The sequence below is a fragment of the Symphalangus syndactylus genome, chromosome 10 (genome assembly GCF_028878055.3).
Source record: "Symphalangus syndactylus isolate Jambi chromosome 10, NHGRI_mSymSyn1-v2.1_pri, whole genome shotgun sequence".
NCBI lineage: Eukaryota > Metazoa > Chordata > Mammalia > Primates > Hylobatidae > Symphalangus > Symphalangus syndactylus.
In genome coordinates this window covers 38186184-38205017 of record NC_072432.2, presented here as the reverse complement: position 1 = coordinate 38205017, position 18834 = coordinate 38186184, and positions in this window count along the sequence as shown.

Here is an 18834-nt window from a genome sequence, read left to right as displayed (position 1 = left end):
GCTTCGTACATCGTAGGAATTCAATAAGTGTTTGATAAAAGAAGTTTTAAATGGATGAATAAATGGCAAGGAATTATTCATGGACTGATTCTGTTACTTTGAGCAATTCATAAAACCTCTCTGAACCTGAATTTCCACATTAAATAGATGAGATAATAAGACTCATTCCCATATCTCACAACTCATTGTGGATACCAAATCCTTAAATGAAATTATTTGTATAAACCACTTAACATGATGACTGGCATAGAGCAACTGCTGAATTAAATGGTGTCCATTATAACAATAATAATGCCTGTAAAAATGCTCCATAAAGCTCCATGCAGATATCAAGCACTACAAACACTATGATTATTTCCATTGTGTACTTTAATCAAGCTGACAATTGTGCTTTGCTTGCCTATTAAATAGGTGGTTTCTAGGAATACCAGCAGGAGGTGTTTGATATGCAAAGGGTTCAGAGAAATGCAGGAGGTAAGTTGCAGCCCCTACTACTTGCTTTCTGTGTGGTCCAGCAGAAAATTTGGGCCAGGATAATATCTAGACTGATTGACTGACTCACAGAGGCGATGGCATCCTTCCTTGAGGAAGCGGCTGTCTTCTTAGCCAGCTCCTCTAGAGGACCATAAAAGGCACTCCTGGTCAGGTTGGGAAGAGAAGGAGCTGATGAGAGCACACAGGCCTGATGAGTAATCTCCAAGTATTTCTTGCCCTACCGTGAAAATAAAACAGAAATTTCACATGAAGAAGTCAATTTCAGGCCCTGGTTTTTGATATTTTGCCAGCATAAGGGTTTTATCATCCTTCCACTGACAAATCACATTTTGATCCACTTCAAAAGGCTTTTCCATTAAAGTGACAAATAGCCAGAGCTTAAGGGAGCCCTCCTGTCTGCCACACATTTGCAAAGCTGCTCTATGGGTCTCCACGGAAGATCTCAGGTTTAATGGATTTTTTTTAGTAAACTACATGTTTTGAGGCTAGTGCTTAGAAGTTTTGGATGATGACAAAATTGTCTGAAGGAAGGAATTGGCAGTGGACATATTTCAGCTGTAAGTGGAATCCTGTAGTTGAGCAGACACTTCCCAAGAAAATTCATGGGAAAAAAATGACCATCTAAAGGAAGAAAATCAATCACAAAACTAAGCATGTTCTGTAAATCATACAACATGACTATCAAAGAAGCAAATACTAGTTAATGTATCATATGTATTTCAGGACACCCACTAATCCACACAATTTTCAGGGGAAATTTTTTCTGTAAAATCTCTACAGTTTACTGTCATGTTCTATGTTGAGTGACACTGTTCCACAGGTTAAGTGTAATTGGAGGAGAAATGGGCACCATGTTCCAGAAAGCTGTTTGTGTAGGCTGACCAGGGATCTACTACAGGTGTGGACTGGCTCAAGGTGATGAGCTAGTCAGTTGGATGTGCAAATAGAAGGAAGTTGCAACTGGCGTTCAGCACAGCAAATTAATCTGAGCATGGTGTGGCCATGTTGGCCACATGCAACTCCAGGCAGAAGACGCCTGGCTGCTAGGAGAACTTGAAGCAGGTATGCAGGGAGGTCACAGTGACCCCAAGAAGCTGACAGAGAGTAACCTTTGTTCCTTATGGCTTCCCACTTCTGGATCTTGGAGGCTAGTCTGTTCTTTGCCCTTGTTCTGAGGTTGCTCCAAGATTCCACTCTGTATAAAATTCCCTCTTGCTTGTTCAGATAAGTTTTTGTTCTTCTCAACCAAAAGAAATCTAATGAGAGCTCTTCAATCTCACTGACTTCCCTAACCCCACCTCATGCTTTTCTTCCCTTTGCTCTCTGTCCTTTTTCTGTGTTTGGAACAAGTTGAGCTCTTGCTTTCTTCCAGTCATTTGCGTTTTTATTCTCAATACCTGGAATACCTTTCTGCCAGCTCTTTGTACATGGGATTCATTCTTCTCCCTGCATCTCAGCTCTAACCTCCCCTCCTCAGAGAGGCCTTGCCTGACCACTCACTGTACAAGGTTATTCCCCAGTTATATTCAGTCTCCTCATGCTGTTTATTTCCCTCAGCCTGAATCACAATGGCTCTAATTTGTTCTTTCCCATGGTCTGTCTCACTAGCATGTAAGCTCTACAAAGACAGGGTGCTTGTCTGGCTGCAATTTCTTCTCTAATCAAGATGTTGTTAAGGGTGTCATTCATTGCATTATACAAAGCCTTCTTTATTTCTTTCTGGATTTTTTTTTTTTTTTTTGACGGAGTTTCGCTCTTGTCACCCAGGTTGGAGTGCAATGGTGAGATCTTGGCTCACTGCAACCGCCACCTCCCGGGTTCAAGTGATCTCCTGCCTCAGCCTCCTGAGTAGCTGGGATTACAGGCACCCACCACCACACCCGGCTAATTTTTGTATTTTTAATAGAGATGAGGTTTCACCATGTTGACCAGACTGGTCTTGAACTCCTGACCTCAGGTGACCCACCCGGCTCGGGCTTCCAGAGTGCTGGGATTACAGATGAGAGCCACCATGCCTGGCCCATTCACTGCAATTTCTTAGTGCTTGTCAGAAGCATTCAATAAATATTTGTTGAATAAATTGTTGAATGAATGGGATCCTGATAAATTTCTTAGTTCCAGATGCTGCTGAGGATAGGCCTTGCTTGGTACTTGTGTACTGTGGGATAATTCTGTGCCCTTGTATTGAACCCCTTCTTCTAAGCAAGTTTGAATGGGAGTTCTATAAAATCAAACATGTTTTGATAATTTTTCCCACTAATTTATATATAACTATGAGAGAAACGTTTAATAAATATATAAATATTTGCCCAAATGAACACTGTTGCATATACAAAGATATGGCACTATCAAATACAGCCATTGGAGGCAGGCAATTTTCCCAAGTGGAAGCTAACAATTGCTCATTGGATGATATACGAAATTCCTAATTAGGCATATGAAAAATGGTGCTGTTGTTTCAACCTTCAGTTTGTTTGAAAGTTCAGTGCACAAAGTCATATACCCCCAAGGCTGTGTATGTCAAGTTAACCTGACAGAGAGCTATTCTGTTTATGCCAATTTTATGCTTGAATTTCCTCTAAACAGCAGTGATTTGTCTAGAAAACATCTCCTATCTGTATGTATGCAGAAAAGCTGTACTCACTGAGATGTCTAGATTTATTGTTGATGCATTATTATGGTCTTGAACTCCTGGGCTCAAGTGATCCTCCTACCTCGGCCTCCCAAAGTGCTGAGATTACAGGCATGAGCCACCATGCCTGGGCAATTTTTTTTTTTTTTTTTTTGCTTATGAATTCACCTTATTTTATATATAAGGCAAATGATACAATTTTGCACTTCATGTTTTAACAATCTATTTATTTACTGTATTGAATTTGAGCTGGACATATGGGATTGCCCATTTTACAAGTAAAGCTCAAGAAGCTAAATGCTTTCCAGAGTTTACAATGAGTGAGGGGCAAACACTGGGATGAGGGCCTCCAACCATCCAACCATCCAACCATCTCATCAAAAGAGTAATTAAAAATTATTCATGCAGGATTTGCAAAGAAAATAGAAAAACTGGGTTCTGCGCCCTTAATCCAACATTTTCCTAAAGGATGTAAAAGAGTTGAGGTTGAAGAAAGAGAATGAGAAAGTATCTTTGTGGAAAGTTGTTGGAGGCCTGTGGCATTTTCCTTCCCCTTCCCTTCAGGGATGTAGGTAGCGAAGTGCTTTCTTTTCACCTCAAGTCTAATGAGAATACTTTTGAAGGGGCTGAATTCAAGTTTGCTACGTGTCTCCTAGAATTTGAGGATACACAGGAGACTGGTGGTTGACTTGCACTGAAGAAAAACAAAGGCAGATATATCAGGAATTGCTTATGATGGCAGAGTGAGGACAGTGGGCAGCGCTGGAGCGTGGATTGATGTGGGAAGAATGTATGAGCTCCTGCTGGCCAGGTGGCTGCCACAGAAGGCAGCCAGGTGAAAGCTATATGAAAAACTCTTCCCAAGAGGGAAGCCTGCCAGGATGGGACACCAAAGCAGTAGGAAGCTATGGGTCTACACTAGGGCAAGGAGGTAGGAAGTAGAGGATACAGAAAGGTTAGCTGGAGGTTGTATCACCCTCGAGGAAATGGTGCAGTTTAGTGTTCAGCTCTAATGATCCACTGTGGTCAGAAAGCACCAATGTTAGACCACAACAGAACTACTCTAGCAAGACCTTTGTTTCTTTTTTGTCTTCACTTCCTTGCCAGCCTGCCCCAGTGGGTGGGGTTACTGTGGTAAAGGTTAGATGGGGTGAAAGAATTAGAAATGTGGCAAGGGACTTGAGGAAAGAACTGGTACCATGGAAACAGAGAAGGTTGGCCGGACATCCCAATCCCTTCCCTGCTGCAGATTTCTGCCTGAAATAAGTCTGAACCAACAAACAGAAGTAAGAGTATTACATTAAATGGGACTGCTATTATGTCTAAAAGTAACTGAAAAAACTATGTGACCCACTCAAGTTCTTATCCAGGGACAAGAAGAAAGGTAAGAGGGTTTGCAGCAGGTATTTGTGATAAAGAATAGACCTGGAGTTTCCATGCTTTTGAATTCTATTTGTTCAGCATAATAGTTACATAAACAATTAAATACAACATGATAATTACATATAAAATTTAAGCAATAATACGTATAGTTTAATAATACATATTTTTAGTTTCTGGCTTGGGGACCACACTGTGAATCCCATTCACCTAGACCCCAGTCTAACTTCCTCCCCAGACCATGGAATTCTGCTTGTCACCAGTGACATTTCAGGTGTCATTAGTTTTAAAGACTATTTCTGCTTGTGCCACTTATGACCAACCTTAGCATTTCCTTTGCTAATACTCCTATGACGTCTTAGAATCTTGTGGGTTTTGATTGCTTTTCCTACCCAAAAAGAAAGATGTAATATTTTTTAGCTGAATTTTTCTTTTGGGCTAAGTAGGTTTTATGGTGTTAGCAAACAATACTTATTGAAGACTTTTTCATTAATAAAACAAAATAAAGCAAAATAATACAAAGATCCTTCTACTTATACCTCAGGTTACCTTCCAGAAGCTACCTTGTAGCAAAAGAATCACCTGGCTGTGTCTGCAACTACCACTTCCCATGGAGTGGCTAATTGTAATTTTTGATGTTGTTCATTTAATTTTCTCTGCCAACCATATTTACATGTAAAACAGTAAAAAGAATTTTTCCTCTTTTGGAAGGAAAAAGTTACTTTTTCAGTAAATGCTTCCTTTATAGAAGCGTAGGCACACATATTAAAGATTTTCCTGTCAAACAAGGATACCATAGACTCAAATCTCAATTAGGTTTTAAAATATTCCAGATTGTACAACTTCTATGTCTGCATATTTTATATCACAAAGTCAGGTGTCTCATTTTGCTCAATTTCTTTACTTACTTGAACCATCATTCCAACTCCAAGTGGTACATCCTTGTGCAGTATTATGCTTTCTAACAGATGATAGAGTCATCACTCTGTTTAAGGCTTGCATAGTTTTGGTGTATGTTATCGACATGTAGAGATTATACGCAGATGGCAGATTGTGGCCATCTTGCAAATATATTTCTATAATCATTTTTACAGATGGGAAATGCAATGATAAAAAAAGAAAGAATTGATTCTAAAGCACAGAAAATATGTTCAAACAGCTTCCTTCCCCAAAACAAACTTGACCAACTTTGCATCTGATCTTGGCATGTGCTCTTATGTTTAAGGCAGTGTTTGATTTTCAGGTTTTCCATGGCTTTTTTCATGCCCACATTTCTTTTCTGATTTTGGCAGTCCTCATTAGGTATTTAAATTAATAGTCAACAAATCATACAAATAGGAAGTAACTTTAGTGAAATTATGAGAATTAAGTTGAAGATGATTTGACTGCGTATAGCCAATATATATCTGTCCCTACAGCTTTTTCTTTTTCTCCTTCTGTCCTGATACAATTGGCCATCAAGATTTTAAGTGTAGCCACTCTGGAAGATTCCCAGATGTCCCAGTATAAGAAAATGTGTATCCAGCATTTGAAGAACCCTGTTTTGAGACTTAATCCATTTGCACACTTGGTTAGCTCTGTTAATTCAATTACCTTAAAAAGTAGCAAAGATAAAATTCACCAGAATCTAATTTCATTTCATTTCCTTTTTCTCTTTCCTGAGTCATATTATTGCTTTATTTGCAGTTGGTTGGAATTTTAGAGAAATTTCTTCGTTTAGAGAATCTTCTTCATTAAGTGCAAGTCCCACAAAGTTTACATTTAAAACAACAAAAAGAATTTTTATCACAAATGCTACTCAATAAGGAGTCATAAAAATTTAGAGATACCTTTTTCTAGAAACCTTATTTTCTTTTCACTTCACATAAATCAGTTATTCTTTCTTTTAAGTTACTTCCTGAATAACAGAAACCTCTGTTAAATATACTTTTCTAAAGGTCCAAAATACAACCACGAAAAGTCTTTGAGAGCCCTTTCTTTCAGGCTGAGTCAACATGAAATAAAACTTTATAGTAGACTGAGAGTCTCTTGGCCTCTGCATATCTATCTTTGATGTCTCCCCTCTTATCCTCCAGTGATATATCAGGACAACTCACAGGTCTCACAGCTCCTCCAGGACACCCAGCTAATATATTTGCACAGAAAATATTACCTAAAAGAAAAAGAAATTCATCTCCTTATCTCTAAGAGGGGCTATGTAATAAAATATTAAATAGGTTTACATACATACCATCCTCCCCTCAGTAGAAATTCCAACACTAGAAAACACTGGCAGATGGAAATTATATGGATAGTTTCGTGCTGCCATTAAATTTCTTGGAAACTTCTAGAATGGCTACTGGGGCAGTCAAAGATAGTTTCCTCTGAAGTCTTGGATGAGAGCAGTTTTTTGATCAAATAATTCACTTTCCTTTTTACTTTTAGCATGCAATGTCTTTAACACCCTTGCTTCTATAATGAAAAAAAATATTAACAATGTGTTTTAAGACATCTGCTACAGCAATAGCTGATTGGCCTAGAAATAGATAACTGACCCCAAGGCCAGTAGGCCATGGGCTGCTCAGCAGCCTGTCAGGGCTGGCTGTAACATATGAGCCCAACCAGTCAGATTCTCTCTGGTGATAGTTTTGTATTAAGAAGCCCAGAGACAACTGAAGACAGCTACAGGAGTTGAGCAGAAAAGTCACATGAACTGTTGTTGGAACCATTGTTTTGGAGCCATATAAAAGATAATTAAACAAAGAAAGCAGATCAAGAGACTGAAGAATGAAGCCGACTCACAGAAAAAAGGAGATGAGAGAAATGATAAAGTCCTGGGATGGGAAGAGTGAGCTAGGACCTTGAGTTTCCTGGTGCTCGTATTCCAAGAAGCCCAGCTTGCCTTGCTTCTTGAGATCCATGAAATCCATGAAATCCCTGTATTCTCCTTTTTTTTTCTAAACTCAAATTAATTTGAGAAGGTTTCTGTTCTTATATAGTAGGGTAATATTTTGACATAGTAACTGAGATTTTATTTTTGCTCCAGACTTCCTGTTCTTCTTTCCCCCTATTTAGGTAGCAGGGAGGGCCTTCTATGTTCATATCCATGGGTAGGGGTTTTAATCTCAGAAATAGAAATTAAGAAAAAGATTCAAGGCTTAACACTTGAATTTATCAAGTAGATGTTCACAAATGCATGGCAAAGACAATCACTTTGACAGGAAAGACTTTTCAAGGATCAAGGACCAAGACCTTGGCATCCTTGGACCACCGAGGAGGACTGGAGGAAGGAAGAAACCCTGAAAGACTAAGATTTGCCAAGATCCTGATTAAACCAAGACATCAATGAATATGTCTGAGTATTACCTAGAAATGAATGAATCAAGTTTTCCGCCATCAGGGGAAAATTGAGGCTTATGAGGAAAATAAATCTATTTATTGAAAATTTTAAATTTGAAGTCAAAAAGATATCAATTTTTCTGAGTTTATAGCCTGTTAAAATCATACCCAGAATATCAAGCCATAAGGAAACACAGAAATTTCAGGAGGGAAGTTATACAAAGAATTAAGGCCAGGCACGGTGACTCACACCTGTAATCCCAGCACTTTGGGGGGCCAAGGCAAGCAGATCACTGGAGGTCAGATGTTTGAGACCAGCCTGGCCAATATGGTGAAACTCCATCTGTACTAAAAATACAAAAATTAGCTGGGCATGGTGGCACACACCTACAATCTCAGCTACTCAGGAGGCTGAGGCTGAGGCAGGAGAATTGCTTGAACCTGGGAAGCGGACATTGCAGTGAGCCAAGATTACACCACTGCACTCCAGCCTGGGTGACAGAGCTAGACTTCATCTCAAAAAAAAAAAAAAAAAAAAGTATTAAAAATATTTCCTCCTCCAAACATGTACACATAACAGGTTGGGATGGGCATTCTTGCATAAAATACTGTGGGAATCCCCATCTATCATAGATCAGAATAATAGCTGACATTTACTGAATGCTTGCTACTATTGAGTTCTGAAATAAGAATTTTACTCTAATATCTCATTTAATCTATATCTATCACATGGCAGTAGGCTAATTAGCATCCCAATTTTATAGATGAGAAAACTGAAGCCTAAAGACATCAATGCCTGTGGTTTCAAAGCCATCAAGCTAAGTTCTATTAAAATTATATTCCAGCTGCCTACCCTAAGACCATAAGCTCCTTTCACAAGGTCTGAGTCCTAGCACAATCCAAGATCTATCTTTGCAGTCATTTGTGAAGCACTTTGGCATTATGAAAAAATTATGGACTTTGGACTCAAATTTGAGTTTTAAATTTGGCTCCATTAAATCAAAGCATGAGAACTTTAGAAAGTTAATAAGTCTCTTTGAGACTCACTTTTCTCAAATATAAAAAGTATTACGCTTCACTTGTAACAATGTGAGAATTAAATCATCTAGTGTATGTAATCAGTACATAGTATGTGTTTGTTTTTGTTTTTGTTTTCTGAGATGGGAGTTTCACTCTTGTGGCCCGAGCAGGAGTGCAATGGCACCATCTCGGCTCACTGCAAACTCTGCCTCCTGGGTTCAAGTGATTCTCCCACCTCAGCCTCTGTAGTATGTGTTTTGATGGGAGCTGCAATGGATTGAATGTTTATGTCCTCCCAAAATTCAATTGCTGAAATCCTGACTTCCAAGGTAATAGTATTAGGAGGTAGGGCACTGGGAGGTGATTAGGTTATGAGGATGGAGCCCTCATGAATGACATTAGTGCCCTTATGATAAGGGAGGAGACCACCCCTCATATTGTCTTATGCCCAATTTCTGCCTCCAAAGAAGAAAAAGTAAAAACTAAAAGGCAGAAATGAAATCCACAAGTAGACAGCCTGGCACCACATCCTGGGCCTGGTAGTTAAAGATCGACCCCTGACTTAATCGGTTATGTTACCTATAGATTATAGCCATTGTATAGAAAAGCACTGTGAAAATCCCTATCTTGTTTTGTTCCGACCTAATTACCGGTGCATGCAGCCCCCAGTCACATACCCACTGCTTGCTCAATCTATCACCACTCTCTCATGTGCACCCCCTTAGAGTTATGAGCCCTTAAAAGGGCCAGGAATTGCTCGCTGGGGGAGCTCGGCTCTTGAGACAGGAGTCTTGCCAATGCCCCTGGCCGAATAAACCCCTTCCTTCTTTAACTCGGTGTCTGAGGAGTTTTGTTTGCGGCTGGTCCTGCTACAATAAAAAAGACTCTAGAGAGAACCCCTAACTCTCTACCAGGTGAGAAAACAGCAGGAAGGTGCCATCTATGAGTAGGCCCTCACCAAACACCAAATCTGCTGGCACTTTCCTCTTGGACTGCCCAGTCTCCACAACTGTAAAGAATACATTTCTGTTGTTTAAAATCTACTGAGTTTACAGTATTTTGTTCTAGCAACCTTAATGGACTAAGACAGGAGCTATTATACACCTGATATCTACTTTATAGGGGACACTCAACAAACGTTTGTTGAATAAATGAGTGCATAAAAACCACCCATACCCAAGCATTCAGAACACAATATTTATTTTATAAAATAAAGATTTTGAACTGAGAAAATAATATTTTTAGAGACAGCATTATCCTTTAACTGAATTGGAAGAAAAAGGAACATTTCAACTGTTTACTGTCTCTTGATTCCTACCCATATTTTATTTAGAAAATATGCCCATACGAAAGATACCCTGGTGGTAAAGCATTAACAAATTAAACCAAATGTCATTAAGTCTGTCTCATTTCTCAATCATGTGGAACTTCAGTAGCTCCCACAAGTGGGCATACTAATTCACTGTGCTCTGTATTTTTCCATTTGTCAATTGCTTTCTATTTTGCTCTGCTTTTTAAATTAAGGATTGGCTACTTAGGCTGCAGAAGAATCCTTTTTTGCTGCCTTCTATTTTCCAAAGTTTAACGGGAGGTGTCTCATTTGTATTTTTCAGACACCCATGACTTGTCTTATTCATATTCATGAACCCTCCTGGTTGTTCTTTTTCTCTGTGAATTGCTCTTAACAGACAAAATTTTCCCTCAAACCCTTTGCATTCACACAAAGCTGCTTCCAAAACCAAAAGGAACATTAGCAGCAGGTGAAATCTCCATTAATGGTGGTTAGAAAAGAATGCTAATTGATTTAAAATATTAAACATAATTTCCCCTAAACGTTTGCCCTAAATATTTTACCTACAGATATTCAAATTCAGGTCTTTTCTTAAGATAAGAATGTTTCTATCTGAATAGGAGCCTTACAGTAGTAAGATAATTGTGATGGATTACTTATGTTGGGACTCAGAAAACGACACCTTAAAGTATGCTGCTTTGGCATGCTGAGTACTTTGAACTCAAGAAGATTGGAAGGCCTCAGAAGCAGATTCAGAAGCAAGTTCTCTCTGACCTCCTGCCCTCCTGTCTCCTGCCCATCCTTCTCCCACAAAGTGAGTCACAGACACCAGAATTCCTCTTCCCTACTGTGGGTTATAGAAACAAGAATCTCTCTCCCCCAAAAGCAAACCATAACACTTAGAAATATTACTCTAACCTTCCCCTGACTTTCTGTCTAGGAGCTGGTCACAAAGAAATTTTCTGACCTACTTTGTCTAATAGTTGGTCATAGACACTCATTCCAGAGGGACATAAGATCCTCATTCCAGTTGGTCATAAGACCCCATACCTGGTAGGAAGAAATGCTACACAGAGAGGCCAAGAAGTCTCTGGACAGGCTTTGCTGGGTATCCCCCCACCCCCAATCTATAATCATTAGACTATATCTTTCATGCACGTCAGTGTGAAGAGACCACCAAATAGGCTTTGTGTGAGCAATATGGCTGTTTATTTCACCTGGGTGCAGGCGGGCTGAGTCCGAAAAGAGTCAGCAAAGGGAGATAGGAGTGGGACCATTTTATAGGATTTGGGTAGGTAAAGGAAAATTACAGTCAAAGGGGGGTTGTTCTCTGGCGGGCAGAGTGGGGGTCACAAGGTTCTCAGTAGGGGAGCTTTTGAGCCAGGATGAGCCAGGAGAAGGAATTTCACAAGATAATGTCATCAGTTAAGGCAGGAACAGGCCATTTTCACTTCTTTTGTGGTGGAATGTCATCAGTTAAGGCAGGAACCGGCCATGTGGATGTGTACGTGCAGGCCACAGGGGATATGATGGCTTAGCTTGGGCTCAGAGGCCTGACATTCCCGTCTTCTTATATTAATAAGAAAAATAAAATGAAATAGTGGTAAAGTGTTGAGATGGTGAAAATTTTGGGGGATGGTAGGGAGAGATAATGGGAGATGTTTCTCAGGGCTGCTTCGAGCGGGTTAGGGGCAGCATGGGAACCTAGAGTGGGAGAGATTAAGCTGAAGGAAGATTTTGTGGCAAGGGGTGATATTGTGGGACTGTTAGAAGAAACATTTGTCATTTAGAATTATTGATGATGGCCTGCATACAGTTTTGTATGAATTGAAAAACTAAATGGAATAAGAGAAGGAGAAAAACAGGTATTAAAGGTCTAAGAATTGGGAGGACTTAGGACATCTAATTAGAGTGCCTAAGGAAATTCAGCATAGTCCTGTCAGCAAAGATTATTTATTTAATTCAACAGTTAAGAGTGGCAGTTTAGGGATAGCACCAGGAGATATCAGCTGTGATGGCTTGGAGAAACAGTGTAAACTGGCAGTGTAAACAAGAGCAGGGCATGTATGAGTAGTTGAGAACAGTGAATAGGAGTATGACTAAACAGAAGATAGTAGTGATGATAAGTTTTTTAGGGGCACAGTCTAAGTTAGTCTGGTGTCTGGAATGAGACTGGGGCCTAATAAAAAGGAGCATCTATACAGGAGCTCAAATGGGCTGTACTCTGTAGCATTCTGAGGACAGGTCTGCCTTCTGAGAAGGGAAAGTGGTAAAAGTATTGTCCAGTCCTTTTTAAGTTGGTGGCTGAGCTTGGTGAGGTGTGTTTTTAAAAGACCTTTAGTCTGTCACTGAATACTAAGAGCCTGAAAAAATGCTTGGCTGATTTGACTAATAAAGGCTCATCTGTTATCAGACGGTATAGAGGTGGGAAGGCTAAACTGAGGAATTATGTCTGACAGAAGGGAAGAAATGACTGCGGTGGCCTTCTCAGACCCTGTAGGAAAGGACTCTACTATCCAGTGAAAGTGTCTACCTAGACTAAGAAGTATTTTAGTTATCTTACTCAGGGCATGTTGAGTAAAGCTAATTTGCCAGTCCTGGGTGGGGGCAAATCCTTGAGCTTGATGTGTAGGGAAGGGAGGGGGCCTGAATAATCCATGAGGAGTAGTAGAATAGCAGATGGAACACTGAGAAGTTATTTCTTTGAGGATAGATTTCCATGATGGAAAGGAAATGAGAGGTTCTAAGAGGTGGGCTAGTGGCTTGTACTATAGCATAGCCTGCCTTTGCTGGTGTGTGGCGATTAGGCCTGGTGGAACTGCCATCAATAAACTAAGTGTGATCAGGGTGAGAAACAGGGAAGAAGGAAATGTGGGGAAATAGGGTGAACATCAGGTGGATCAGAGAGATGCAGTCATGAGGGTCAGGTGTGGTATCTGGAATAATGTGGGAGGCTGGATTGAAGTCCGGGGCAAGAACGATGGTAATTGTGGAGACTTAACAGAGTGAGTACAGCTGAAGGAGCCGGGGAGCAGAAAGTATATGCATCAGGTGTGAGTAAGAAAATAGATTTTGGAAATTATGAGAGCTGCAGAGAGTGAGTTGAGCATAGTTTGTGATTTTTAGGGCCTCTAAAAGTATTAAAGCAGTGGCAGCCACTGCACGCAGTCATGAGGGCTAGGCTAAATCAGTAAGGTCAAGTTGTTTGGGCAGAAAGGCTACAGGGCGTGGTCCTGGCTCTCGTGTAAGAATTCTGACTGCACTAACCATGCCTAGGAAGGAAAGGAGTTGTTGTTTTGTAAGGGATTGAGGTTTGGGAGATTAAATGGACACGATCAGCAGGGAGAGCACGTGTGTTTTTATGAGAATTATGCTGAGATAGGTAACAGATGAGGATGAAATTTGGGCTTGACTGAAGTAATGGGAGCTGTCTGTGAAGCCTTGCAGCAGTACAGCCCAGGTAATTTGCTGAGCCTAATGGGTGTCAGGGTCAGTCTAAGTGAAAGCAAAGAGAGGCTGGGACGAGGGGTGCAGGGGAATAGTGAAAAAAGCATCTTTAAGATCGAGAATGGAATAGTGAGTTGTGGAGGAAGGTATTGACGACAAAAGAGTGTACGGGTTGGGAACCACAGGGTGGATAGGCAAAACAATTTGGTTGATAAGGTGCAGATCCTGAACTAATCTGTAAGACTTGTCCAGTTTTTGGACAGGTAAAGTGGGGGAATTGTAAGGAGAGTTACAGGTTTTAGAAGCCCATGCTGTAGCAGGCAAATGATAACAGGCTTTAATCCTTTTAAAGCCTGCTGTGGGATGGGATATTGGCGTTGAGCGGGGTAAGGGTGATTAGGTTTTAATGGTATGGTAATGGGCATGTGATCGGTTGCCAGGGAAGGAGTAGAGATTTCCCATACTTGTGGGTTAAGGTCGGGGGATGCTAGAGGAAGACACGAAGGAGGCTTTGGGTTGGGGAGAAGGGCAGCAATGAGATGCGGCTGTAGTCCAGAAATAGTCAGGGAAGCAGATAATTTGATTAAAATATCTTGGCCTAATAAGGGAACTGGGCAGGTGGGGATAACTAAAAAAGAGTGCATAAAAGAGTGTTGTCCAAGTTGGCACCAGAATGCGGGAGTTTTCAGGAGTTTAGAAGCCTGGCCATCAATACCCATAACAGTTACGGAGGCAAGGGAAATAGGCCCTTGGAAAGAAGGTAATGTGGAGTGGGTAGCCTCCGTATTGACTAAGGGGGCGGACTTACCTTCCACTGTGAGAGTTACCTGAAGCTCGGCATCCATGATTGTCTATGGGGCTTCCAAGGTGATCAGGCAGCATCAGTCTTCAGCCGCTAAGCCGAGAAGGAGTCAGTCAGAGAGCCTTGGGCCAGAGTTCCAGGGGCTCTGGGAGTGGCTGCCAGGTGAGTTGAACAGTCTAATTTCCAGTGGGGTCCCGCAGAGATGGAACACGGCTTAGGAGGAATCCTGGGCTGCAGGCATTCCTTGGCCTGGTGGTCATATTTCTGGCACTTGTAGCAAGCTCCTGGGGAAGGAGGTTCTGGAGGAAAGCCTGGCCGCTGCGGTTCAGGCGTTTGGAAGTTCTTGTGTGCTGGAGACGTGGCTGGGGTTTGTCTCACAGTGGAGGCAAGGAATTGCAACTTTTTTCTATTATTGTACACCTTGAAGGCAAGGTTAATTAAATCCTGTTGTGGAGTTTGAGGGCCGGAATTTAATTTTTGGAGTTTTATTTAATGTCGGGAGCAGATTGGGTAATAAAATATATTTTGAGAATAAGACGGCCTTTTGACTTTTTAGGGTCTAGGGCTGTAAAGTGTCTCAGGGTTGCTGCCAAACGAGTCATGAACTGGGCTGGATTTTTATATTTGATGAAAAAGAGCCTAAACGCTATCTGATTTGGGATAAAGAAAAAGGAGCATTAACCTTGACTATGCGCTTTAGCTCCAGCCACCTTTTTAAGAGTAAATTGCTGGGCAGGTGGGGGAGGGCTAGTCACGAAACGAAACTGTAAGCTGGACTTGGTGTGAGGAGGGGAGGTGATAGAAAGATTATAGAGTGGAGGAGCAGAGGCTGAGGAAGAATTGGGACCTAGCTCGGCCTGGCGAGGAGCAGCCTGGGGAGGAGAGGAGAGGTCAGATGGGTCTGTAGAAAAGGAGGATTAGAAAGACTCAGTGATGTTTGGGGTTAGGACAGAGGGGACAGGCAGGAGGGAAAGAAGGAGGATGTGGGATGGGTTGCATTGGGCACAGAGACTAGGAAGGGACCGATGTGTAAAAGAATGCCTGGACGTCAGGCACCTCAGACCGTTTGCCCATTTTATGACAAGAACTATTTAGATCTTGCAGGATGGAAAAATTGAAAGTGCCATTTTCTGGCTATTTGGAACTACTGTTGAATTTGTATTGGGGTCAAGTGGCATTGCAGGAGAAAATAAGGCATTTAGGTTTTAGGTCGGGTGTGACTTGAAGAGGTTTTAAGTTTTTGAGAACACAGGCCAAAGGAGAAGAAGGAGGAATGGAGGGTGGAAGGTTGCCCATAGTGAAGGAAGCAAGCCTAGAGAAAAGAGAGAGTAGAGACATGGAGGGAAGGGGTTCGGGGGTTCTTACCTTCCAGAAAAGCAGGAAAGGGTTTGGGGTATGGATATAAGGGGTTGGGGTGCAGAGATAAGTGGTCGGGGTGTGGAAATAAGGGATCGGGGCACAGAGATAAGAGGTTGGGGCACAGAAATATGGGATTGGGGTGCAGAGATATGAGGGGGTGCAGAAATAAGGGATTGGGGCACAGAGATATGAGGTTGGGGTACTGCCCCTCCTCTAGAAAAGTGGGACTTGCCACTCAGGGTGAAGGGGAAGGGGTTGGGCGTTTCTTGCTCCCCAGAAAGGCAGAGAAGGGGTAAAGACACGGAGAGAAGGGGTTGGGGTACTTGCCCCTTTCCCAGAAAAGCGGGACTTGCCACTAAGGGTGAAGGACCAAGGCAGGTGTCCCTGCATGGTCTGACACCTCTGAAACCTGGGTGAATAATCAGAGAGGTGTCCTTGCAATAATTAAACACCAAGGGAAGGCTGCCTTCCTAGTCCATGACTGGCACCGGAGTTTTGGGTCCACAGATAAAATGTGTCTCCTTTGTCTCTACCAGAAAATGAAAGGAAATGAAATTAAAAGAAGGGAGAGATTGAAGTGTGGCACCAAGATTGAAAGGAGAAAGAGGTTGAGAGATAGTGTGGGAGGTTGGAGAAGAGCATAAAAATGGGCCACTTACTGGATTTGAAATTGGTGAGATGTTTCTTGGGCTGGTTGGTCTGAGGACCTGAGGTTGTAGGTGGATATTTCTCACGGAGCAAACAGCTGGAGGACAGGGGATTGATCTCCCAAGGGAGGTCTCCCAATCCGAGTCACGGCACCAAATTTCATGTGCGTCCATGCGAAGAGACCACCAAACAGGCTTTGTGTGAGCAACATGGCTGTTTATTTCACCTGGGTGCAGGCGGGCTGAGTCCGAAAAGAGAGTCAGCGAAGGGAGATGGGGGGGGGGCATTTTATAGGATTTGGGTAGGTAAAGGAAAATTACAGTCAAAGGAGTGTTGTTCTCTGGCGGGCAGAGTGGGGGTCACAAGGTGCTCAGTAGGGGAGCATTTGAGCCAGGAGAAGGAATTTCACAAGACAATGTCATCAGTTAAGGCAGGAACAGGCCATTTTCACTTCTTTTTGTGGTGGAATGTCATCAGTTAAGGCAGGAACCGGCCATGTGGATGTGTACGTGTAGGCCACAGGGGATATGATGGCTTAGCTTGGGCTCAGAGGCCTGACAATATCTTTTTGTCCAAGCATACTTTTATACAGCTATCCATTCGTCATTGAACTTAAGCAAAAAAAAAAAAAAAAAAAAGTTTTCAATGTGTCTTTGGATCTTCATTTCTGAAAGCTCCCATATCACATAAAACTTTGATTAAATAAATTTGTTATGCTGCTCTCTTGTTAACCTGTCTATTGTTATGAATGTGTCAGCCAAGACCCTTATGATAGGCGAGGAAAAGTATCACACCTTTTTCACCCCTAAACTTAGTGAGCCAAAAAATAACCCCCAGATTACTGTAGGATTGATACCAGCCTAACTGTGACAAAGATTCTTTTCTCAAGTAAACTTTAGTCAGGCTTCTAGACCCATCTGTGTGCTTTTGTAAAATCAGAATTTAGCATGAACTTTCCACCCTCAATATCTGATCACCCTGTTTTTTGTTTTGTTTTGTTTTTAAACCAGGTTCTCACTCTGTCATCCAGGTCAGAGTGCAGTGGTGTGATCACACCAGGATAATATTTTTATTTTTAATTATAAGTTAATTCTTCTTCTTCTTTTTTTTTTTTTTTTTGTAGAAATAAGGGGATCTCGCTGTGTTGCCCAGGCTGGTGTCAAACCCCTGTGCTCAAGCGATCCTCCCACCTCAGTTTCCCAAAGTGCTGGGATTGCAGGCAAGAGCCATCATGCCCAGCTGTGATCACTCTTGACATCTGATTTGGTGCCTCTCTTCTGCCAATCCCAGTTGCTGTTTGATCAGCCAGGCTTCTCTTCAGCAAGAGTCTTGTAAGGTCAGTTTAGTAAGAATCCTCCTTACTTCTAATGTTTCCTCTTAGTAATTTTCCATCCACTGACCCCAAGCCTGCTTCTTGACCTTCTTGACTATAAATTTCCACTTGCCCATGCTGTATTTGGAGTTGAGCCCAATCTCTCTCCTTCACTACAAAATCCCGTAGCAGGGTCCCTATGCTTATTGCGATGGTCCGGAATAAACTCTGCCTTACTGTGCTTTAACACGCATCACTGGGTAATGTTTTCTTTAATAACTGAGAAAAAAGACCTTTCTCCTCCTTCTTCACTCCTAATTTTTCTAGTTCATCCTGTGCTTGTAATTTATGTTTCCTGGGCCATAGCAGTGCTATTTAGGAAGATGATTAGAATTCAAAGTCTTTTAGCATAGGTCTTAGAGATCATAGTCTTGTATTTGTGTTTGTGCTTTTGTGAAACTTCCTCAAATTTAAGTATTAAACAAATGGAGATTCAGGAAAGAGATTTGACTAACACTGCATGTTGTGGCCTAAATGTTTGTGTCCCCCTCAAATTCGTATGTTGAAATTGTAACCCATAAGGTAATGGCACTTGAAGGAGGGGCGTTGGAGAGGTGATTAGGTCATGAGGTTAGAATCCTTATAAAAGAGACCCCAGAACTCTAGCTACCCACTTCCATGTTGTGAGAAGCCAGAAGAGGGTTGTCTGTGAGGAAGCAGGCCTTTACCAGGCACTAAATCTTCTGATGCCTTGATCTTGATCTTCCAGCTTTCAGAACTGTGAGAAATAAATTTTTGTTGTTTATAAGCCACTTGGTCTATGGTATTTTGTTATAGCAGCTCTAGGACTAAGACAGCCATACTTCTAGTTAGTGTCAGAGCTTGCTATAACACCCAAGTCTCCAAACTCTTTTACTAACTACAACACGGAGTGTAGTCTTCATGAAGTCAGGGACAAGTCTAATGGGAACCATTCAGCGGGCTTAAATTGTATTTAACACACAAGCAGTTCCTGAATTAACTTCACCCACGCATTTTATATTTCCTTTTGAATGAGCACTTGGGACAACTTCTTGCTGCAACAGGGGCTTATCTCTTGGCAGCATCTCAGACTGGGAACTCCCTCTCAG